We start from the raw sequence: 8,940 nt of genomic DNA, 5'->3' as shown, positions 1-8,940 counted from the left end.
CTTTGGGAATTTGAAGGTGACCACCATGATCTCTGTAGGCTAGAGGTGGTTAGTGGTGTGTGGGAAGTTAAGAAAAGAACATCTCGAGAGAGGTGGCACTTGTGCTGAGCCCTTAACATTCAGCCTTTTTATTGATGGAGAAGAATGAAAAATACATTAAGACCAGAGATTTGCTGTGGAAAAGAGAAAGGAGATACTATGAATTATGTCACGACCTGAGATGAAGCATTAGACAGCGCTCAACATCATTGGAAGTTGGCCAGCACCAGGTTGTATAGGGCTTTCACTGATAGTCCAAAGGGTTATAATTTTATCTCACAGATTTTGTAGAACAGATAGCATTTTCAGCAGTGAAGCATCAAGCTGAAAATATGATTTATTCACATTTTTTAACGTACCCCAAAGGATGGTTTCTTGTGCCATTTCCTCAAGTTGTTGGTTTGTTAGCTCCACTGATTACCATCGAGGCTAAGATTTTTGGAACCATCTCTGCACACAGATTTGCATTTTGGCAAAGTAACATTGTGTAGTTCTTAACCCAAATAGCATCCTTGAAGAAAAATAATATATATATATACAACTTTACACACACAATACCAAAATTTGTATCTCCAGTCAAATTTTTCTGTGCTGCAGATACATATTTCTGTTTATTCAACATTTTTAAAATGTCTATGTCTAAAAAGAAAGCCGTGATTTTCACCCGAATCTGGTTCCTATGCAGTCATTCCTATTTCAATGAGTGGTACCATCATCCATCCATTTTGTGAAGCAAATCTCTGAGTCATCCTTGACATCTATCTCTCCCTCAGCTGCTATCCTCATGTTTAAACAAATCCTCTAGATTTTATCTAGTACATTTTCCTAATTCTGTTTACTTCCTCCCATATATAATATATATATATAGAGAGAGAGCCATCCTAGTCCAAACCACTCCTATCTCCATCCTGGAATACTGCCATTCTCTCTCAAGGGCTTTCTCCATGTCTATTTTTTCCCTTTTCATCTAGTCAGAGACACAGTGAATCACAAGCAGCACCCATATCACCATCCTCCTTAGAACTTTTTGGTAGTTTACCATTATATTAAGTATAAAGGTCAAAACGATTCGTGGCAGCCTTCAAGTTCTTTATACTTCAGCCATGAATATACCTCTAGCTTAACTTGACACTTGTGTGTGTCTTATCTTTATTCCTTAAGAGTAACATGTACCCATTTTACTGTTTTTGCTCTCAGTAATGAATGTTATTTATATTTCTTTCTTTTTCTTAATGACATCATTCTTATCTTTAAAATCTTAGCTCATGTCACTTCTTTAAATAAAGCACTCCTGAAACATCTCCTAAACTGATTAGAATTCTGTTTATGCTCTCATAGATCTTATCTCAATGTATAGTTATTCACTCAATATCTTGTGGATTTGTTCAATATCTTCCTCTTGTTTACAAACTCTTCTGTTTTCTTCAGCAGCTAGAGCATTTAGCACAGGGGCAGCCATATAGATGTTCAGTAACCATGGTTGGAAGAATAAACAAATGGTGAGATGAATCAAAGGCAGAGAGAAGGATGAAATGTCTGAAGAAATATTGGTTCTTGTGGGAAATAGGGAAATCAAATCCCTAGTTTCTGGCCTAACATATTCAAAAGTATGATTTAACTGCACATGAAGTAAATTATATTCATACTTGAAGGACTGGTTAGTTCTTATTGATAACGCACAATGACATTAAAAAAGCTTGCAAAATCGTAGCAAATCCATAGAGCATCCAAACCCTGAATTTCATATGCTTACACTCCATAGAGACTTATATTACATGATTAATTATTTCCATATATAAATCAGATTTTGATTCAGAGAATTTCTAAGCTACATTCCAGAGCCAGCATCAATAGGGTAAGTCCTAATTTAGGGAAAGCAAGCCCACAGTACGGGAATAACTTTCTGACACACATCTTTATTTTAAATATAGAAAGTTACCATAGGTATTATCCTTAAACTAATATGTAATTAATTTTCAGTAGAATCTCTAATATTTCATTTGCTATTTTTAAAAGATCTAGGAGGTATTATAACTGACAACTAGATTAATCATATATATTGTAAGCATATATATAACTTTTGAACTGAAGTTTCATGTAAGTACCACAAGTGCAGAGATTATTGCCTGTTTTGTCTAGCACTGCTTTGCCCTTACCTTGGAGATTGACAGATACATAATAGTTGCCATTTGTATAATGAAATTATTTAAATTAAATAATTAATTGTCCAGCACTGATGATGAGAGATATAACTACATCTTTTCTATCCTCAGGGAACCCCAACTCCAGCAGGAGAGGTTACAATACATTAATTTTGGAGAGACAGGTACATCCAGCTTTGTGGGAGGAGCTGGGAAGATCTTTGAGAAAGAAACAACTGAGATGCATGTCAAGGGAAAGAAAAAAATCCAAGGAGAAAATGTATCCTAGGAGAAGCAGTGCTGAAGAAGGAAAGTTGATTCAAGCAAGAGTTGATTGTTTAAGGAACCGCATGAGATCTGCTCTTGAGGTTCATGGCGCTGAGGAGGCATGGGCAGATTTGAGTTTTTAGGAAACTCATCCCAGTAAGTAGTTCTGAGGCTGACATTGAAGGGCAGGACCTGGAGGCTGAGATCACAATGAGAGCACTAGTGAAATAACGCAGGCAAGAAAGGATGCTGACCTGGGTAGAAGCAGTCAGATTTGGGATGAAAATGAATGGACTAGATTCAAGGTGATTTGAGGAACAGAACTGATGAAATTTAGAGACAATTTATATGTAGATATCAGATAGGAGAATGAGGAGAAGTTACAAAAGATTTCTTGTCAATTGCATGGATAGCAGTTGCAGTAACCAAGGTTAAGCATATAAATAGATGACAGCTTTGTAAGGGGTACGAATGTATATTCTGTCCTGGATATGTGATTTAGGAAGCTGAAGATCAGGACAGAAATCTAGGCTTATTCTAGATTTTACAATCATTAGGATAGAGTTTGATAAAAATAATTTAGAGGCAGAGCCTTGGAAATACAAAGATTTGAACCACACATGAAAATTACAAGATGCAAAGGCCAGTTTAGTATGAACACATTAAATTTGATGTCACAGAAGAAAGAATGTTAAGAAGGCAGAAATCTTCACATATATCTAAATCAAGTAGAAGTAAAAATAAAATAAATATTACTTTAAATGTTTGCTAGATAAAGAAAATGAGAGGTCATAGGATATATGAGTTTGGATGACATTATAATATTCTACAGCAATGTAGTGTCTTTTGAGTAGAGCAAACTATTTTAATTTTGAGACATTGGCATTCTCCTAGATTATTTCTAATTCTCTAGAATGAAAATTACTCACAGTTCTAGTCTCATTGTAATAGGAACTGTAATGACTGACCAACTGAAAATGAAGCAGCCTTTGAAAAAATAGTTATTTTCATAGCATTATAAGGTCTTTAAGAATTCTTCAACAAACACTGTGAAATTCACAGAGACACAGTAAAAGTGATTTTTTTCTCATCACCCTTTTTTGGTTTGCTTGCTTGTTTTGACGCTGGAGGGACTGTTAGGTCAAATTATATACTTCTTGTATCATAAAATAATATCACCTGAGCACTCCTCAGCAGTCTCAGTCTGCCCAAGAAATTCTAAGTTTCTCATGCCATTCTTTAACTTAGTATTTACTAAATGAAGTATAGTTTAATATCCCTAGCCTTATGCAGCCTCATTCATTCATTCGCTAAGACTACTGTTGTAATGAGGAGAGAATGATCCTTAGGGGAGATAACTTTTGAGCTGTATAGAAAAGATAAAATCAGTAGGTGTTTACCCAGCACATAGTGGAGAGGGTGTTGGGAATTCCAGGATGTCAGGCAGATAAGCAGGCCAGCAAAGGAAGAGGCACATGTCCATGGTACTGTGCTGGTGGACTAGCCATCACCTTCAGCATCTGAGACAGTCATCAAGAGTTTAGAAGATAGAGAGAAAATACACTTTCTTCATTTTTAGACATGTGACTTGTTAGATTTGAACTAGCTTTCCACTTATTATTATCACTTTTTATAGTCTTAAAGAATAAAAAATAATCCTGTGCAGTTTACTACATCATACTTTTCTTTAGAAGAACACGGATAATATAAATAATAACATAAATAATTAATAAAAATTAAAAATAAATAAAATAAACAATTTATACACATACAAATTGTGTTTATGCTTTTCTCTAATAATCTAAAAACTTCTTTAATCAGCTCATAATTATTTCATCCTTACTAAATGCTTTCTTATTCCTTTTCAGAATATGTGATACCTGATACATTTAGATATTTGCCTTTTGATGAAATTATTATTTGCCTTGTAATTATATTCACAAATTGAGGGCCTTGTATTACTGACATTACTTCACTGTTAATGATAAATCTCTTTCTTTTTAATACGGCAATTGCAGAAAGTATATAAGGCTTCAGGAGCTAAAATGCCTAATTAAAATATCATCTAAGAGTGCTAATATTTCACTGTTGAGCTAGACGTTTTCCTGGTTTCAAGGGAATGTGGCATGTTACATAAGCAGTAATAAAATCCTGGTGCCTTGATCTGCAAGTCAGCAATTTTACCAAACTTGATTTTGATACTTATTGTCAGTAAATTGAATTAGATATTTTTTAAACCACGTCTAACAAGAATACAGAAAAGAAAACTAGTTTGAACTCTGCTTCTGGTGTCAACAGCATTATATAATGAGGTAAACACTGGTAATTGTGTTTAGTTCAATACTACTTTTAATTACCATTGAGCTCTCCTTCAGAGTCTATGGATTTTACCGATGAAAATAAACAGCTGAAAGCCAAGCGAAGGCGGAGTCATGGATTTCTATTGCCTAATTAAAGTACAGATACATTGCTTTTCTCATTGCAGCCCTAAGCAAAATAAGCTTTTCGTTTATAACTTCAGAGTGAAACCTTTTTTGTTTAATATGAAACTAATAAAATTTTATCTTTGGTTTCTGTATATCTTGTTTACTTATCCTTTCAAGATAATAGGTAATTGATTCATCTTTATTGAACAAAGAACAAAATAGGTCCTTGAGTAATCTTTAGTGAAAAAAGAAAAGGATACTAAAATAAACATACAATGCAGAGAAAATATAATTTGTTGATTTGGGATGATTTTGACTTTTTCTAGGCGTAAACAATGAAGGGCTAATGATTCATAGTTTCAGAACTAATTTCCTCCATATCTTTCCTCTTTTTACGCACTAAGTTTCCCCATACCCTCTTCCATGCTCATTCTGGAGAGAGAAATGGAGAATATTAATGTACCTGGGCCTGCTGACCTCCTGCCTTCCGGCACCATTTATTTCTTTTGGAGAGTTTTATCCATATTTGTTAAATACGTAATGACAAAGGAAATCAATGACAAAATTAATTGGAATCAATCTTAGAGCTTTTTTGTTCTTCCTCTAGCAGCCCCTCTGCTTCCTAGGAAAAAGACCATTTCACAGGGAGATGACATGGATAGTGTAGCTTATGTTCTCACTTCAATATTTCTGAAGGAAACATGACAAATTAACGATGGAAAACCAATTAATAGATGACTCTATACTTCTTAATTTTTCTTTTTATGCTTCAGGTTTGGGTCTTAAGCATCTCTGGCCAAGAGAAATAGGCTAATTTCTAGAACATCAGTTGAAGGAGTCAGTTAGTGGAATAAGGATCTATAGGAACTAAATGGAAAACTACCAAGTGTCTGCATTTTCTGAAGCATTGAGAGATGCAAAGTATTTACTCCTTTGTTGCCAATAGGATCTTTTTTCTTGAGTTCTTTCCATTTTTGACTCAGATCGACAGATTATCAGAATTTCTCCCCACAAGGTAACATTTCCTGAATCTGCAGCGCCAGTAAAGAGGAGTTTACTCAATAGAAAATTACCATTAAAACCTATAGCTGCATGACCAAAAAAAACAACAGAAACAACACTCAGAGATTGCCAGTAGAAACAAAGTTGGGATCAATAGCACTATTTGTTGTAAACTCAGAAAGTGCATAATCCCATGCTGGGTTTCTCTCTTTCCTTCAGTCACTTAGGAGAATAGTCTGTTCCCAGATTTAGAAATTTCTCCCTCTTATTTCCTCTCTTCATTGAGACGTGTTTTCCCAGGATCAACTGGAGACCATGTGTACTCAAGCAGATGCCATCCCTAAATAAATCAGAGCATATCCCATTTTATATTTAAAACATTTAAACATCTAAATTCAGAGTTTTGTCTACACAAGAGGAAGATTAAGCAAAATATTTACTGCAGTTTTATAGATGTAATTATATTATTCCAGTGGCTCTTAGAATTTAAGAGGTTTCTACTTGCATCACAGATTAACAACTTGCATCACAGATTAACATTTTCAGGATTTGCAACTGAATAACAAAAATAAACATTGCACAAGAAAATACTGCTTTTATATTCTAGATTGAGGAATTCAAACAATGTATCATTTGATGGTCTTAGCTTTTGCACAAAATAGGCTTTATCTAAAAACAAATGTCATTTTTATTCTACTGTTTAGGTGAAGTATGGGTACTCTTCTTTTTCTCATTGAAATCCTGAAAGGTTTTTCAGTGTTCCAGCATAATAAATATAGGACTCAACATGTGTCTCACAGGACATCTGTTAAGCAGTCTGTGGGATGGAAAAACTGTGAAATGAAAAGAATACACATCAGAAATTTAAAAAGTCTTAAGCAAATCTTTTCTATATCAATGCAGTTATTTCACAGCACAGATGATTTTGCTCAGGGTTAGGTATATCAGCTTCAACAAAGAAAAGGTCTCTCATTTGACCTAGGTTCAGTCCTGTTATTTGCACATCTGTCTCTCCTGATTTCCACATTTCTACATTGGCAGAATGACAGTCCAGATTAAAATGTTGTGATGCTTTGCCTTACTGATAAGTCTGAAAAAAGAGTTTCTATGCCAAATCTAGTTTAGGGTCACAATTTAATAAATTCTTACAAAATTTTGTAGAAGAATAGATGAGGAAAATAAAAATTTTACAACGCTGAGGTTGTCTACTACAGGTGTTTTACAGGGGCCATGTGAGGGCTCACCTCACACAGCAACATATAGGTGATATCAAAAGATAAACTTGTCTGTCAGTTGTAGCTGAACCAGGGGCAAGGAGGGCAGAAGAATTATGTTTTGATACCTTGAAAGGGGATTAACAGGTTTCACAAGCAATCCTTTAATCTTGGCCCACAATAGACCAAATCTCTACTCTATAAAACTCCAAGAACTCATCAAGTATGAAGTCTTAACACTGAATCGGGGTACCATCTGGCAAATATATTGACTTTTCCTCTGGGCGATGATGAGATCAGGAGTGAAATGTGGAAAATGCTCAGAAGAAAAGGTTAAAAGGAGAGAGGGGGGTGTGTGTGTGAGAGTGAGAGAGAGAAAAGATGGCTCAGATAAATGACCACAAGAGTAGAGGAAAATAGTTGGAAACACCTTGAGAGGTATAAACTGTTGGTGCATACAGAGTTTAAAGGGCTAGAACTCAGTATCATAGCTCAAACATGTCTGAGTAGAAAAGGAAAAAACAACAGAATAAAGAAAGGTCTATTAAAGAGAAATGATAACACATGTAAAATATGCACAAAGACTATAGGAAGATTTTGTTCATTTTTTCCTACAAAAGAGACAGAGGTTTATGGTGCACTGAGTAGAAAATCATTTTCCTCCAAGAAGATATTTAAACGAAGGATGGGGGAAACACTTGAAGCAATCTAAATGCTTCTAAATATATATAGTGCCTACCAAAGCCAGGTTCTCACTTAAGCTTAGGCTGTTAGTGAATCTGACACCTGACTTCAACGCAGTCTACATTTCAAGTAAGTGCAATTATGTTTGAATGAGAACAGTAATTTTCATTATGTTTTCTTTTCTTTACTGAAACTTCTGTTAATAAAGGCAGATAGCAATTTTAAAATATATGCTGGCATTTCCAAGAGCAAAATACCTTTCAAGACTTTCAATTTATCTTAAATGTTCCAGCAAATGTTTATGATTCTACCATATAACTTGTTTGCTTTAATAAAATAATTTACCATGGAGTGCAATGGGTGCTCCAGGAAGATGTATCATGTATATACTGTGGTTTGAAAGAGCGGCCCAATAATACACATACCTAGGGAAATTCTGATTCCAGTCTGAGACAAAAGTTGCTACTTGTAATGAAACAATAAATTACCTTTCGGTCACTGGAGGGATCCTAATCTGCCACTCCCTAGCTGTTTGACTAATAAAAAGTTAACTAGTCTTTCTGGGTCTTGGTAGCTTTGTCTTATATGTAATAAGGGATGTGTTCAAAGCTTTTCTGGTATACACAGCACACTTTTTCTCCATTGCAGGTGCTTCGGCATGGCCATGTGCCATAACAGCTTCTCCCAACCTTTCCCAGTCTGCTAAGACAGCACGATCGATAAGGCAAGCAAGGATTGTCTTCTCAGACCATGGGATTTAAACTACCTGTTCATCTTAACCAGATTCTATTTTTCTCCCCATTTCACAGATGAGCACACTGGATAGCAAGTTTTGGAATGTGGAGTGAGATTTCATCCCAGGGAGGTGGGTTCCAGAGCTCTCAACCTCAAACACTAGCTGTACTGTGATCTTCAAGCTGTTTCAAAAAACAACAATTTATCCAGTAAATGTCCATTCCCTGAGATAAATAAGATCCGTCAAAGTCCAAAGGTCCTTCTCTTCTGACTGTGTGTGAATGCTTGAAGCCACTTCAGTGTTCAAAAGTGTGAAAGACATCAATGAACTTGTTTGTTTCTGCCAAAGGGAGTATTGAACTTGGAGCGTGAGGACCAGTGCAGCTCCTTTCATACCACTGACAGTCTGATCTTCATCCCAGTCCTGCATCA

This window comes from Equus przewalskii, chromosome 4, assembly GCF_037783145.1.
Source record: "Equus przewalskii isolate Varuska chromosome 4, EquPr2, whole genome shotgun sequence".
Classification (NCBI taxonomy): domain Eukaryota; kingdom Metazoa; phylum Chordata; class Mammalia; order Perissodactyla; family Equidae; genus Equus; species Equus przewalskii.
Note: the sequence above shows the minus strand (reverse complement) of the source record.